At 38.8% G+C, this 879-nt stretch overlaps 1 protein-coding gene across 4 annotated transcripts in view; it reads right to left on the bottom strand.

Moving 5' to 3' along the window:
* The window catches only part of SCML1 (sex comb on midleg-like 1 (Drosophila)), a 37,907-nt gene that overhangs the window by 1,286 nt on the left and 35,742 nt on the right, over positions 1-879 (bottom strand). The gene's annotated exons all lie outside the window — the stretch shown is intronic.

Below are 879 nucleotides of genomic sequence, written 5' to 3'. Positions count from 1 at the left end.
CTCCATCCATGGAATTCTCCAGGCAAGAGTACTAGAGTGGGTTGCTGTCCCACGTGACCTCCCCCAAACAACAAAAGCAACTTCAGAAGGTAACTTAAAGAGTTTCAAAGATCATAAAACAGACTGAGCAACCCAAGGCCTCTTTGGCCACAGGCAAATATAGCAAAAAGACCTGTAACTTAGGTTGAATTAGGTTAATCTAAGCCAGACTACTGCTCTCTTCCTTTAAGAATTTCAATGAATTTCTCTCAATTTCTGTCCTCTTGGTCTCTCCAGATGAGGTTTATTTTACTAGCTAATTTCAGTGGAAATTTCAAGAATTTATAGTTCTAAAGTTGCTTAAATTTATTAATTTTAATTAACGAATTTCAATAACTTCCATTATCTTTGAGAACCACATGAGTTCTCTTACCAAACCTCTACCATGGCTTTTAAATTCCTGTATCTCAAGGCTTAAATGCTTATCTGAATTTTGCAGAAAACATTATTTTGTGCTTAGCTAGGTCAAAAGTAACTTTAACATTACACTGAATATCTCTTTCAAGTTTAATTGCATAGTAATAGATATTTTGGTTGGAGGTTTGTATTTAAAAAATAAATAACTGAGACATGAAACAATGTAAGTGCTCATACAAGAAGTTTTAGCTGTGCTATAAAATAAAAATGAGAAAGTGTTAGTTGCTCAGTCATGTCCAACTCTTTGCGACCCCACAGACTGTGGCCCACCAGGCTCCTCTGTCCGTGGGATGGATTCTCCAGGCAAGATTACTGGAATGGATTGCCATTCCCTTCTCCAGGGGATCTTCCAGACCCAGGGATTCAACCCGGGTCTCCTGCATTGAAGGCAGACTCTTTACTGCCTGTGCCACCAGAGAAGCC

The sequence above is a fragment of the Bison bison genome, unplaced genomic scaffold (genome assembly GCF_000754665.1).
Source record: "Bison bison bison isolate TAMUID 2011002044 unplaced genomic scaffold, Bison_UMD1.0 scf7180017864369, whole genome shotgun sequence".
NCBI lineage: Eukaryota > Metazoa > Chordata > Mammalia > Artiodactyla > Bovidae > Bison > Bison bison.
Note: the sequence above shows the minus strand (reverse complement) of the source record. Positions and strands in the feature narration are given on the sequence as shown.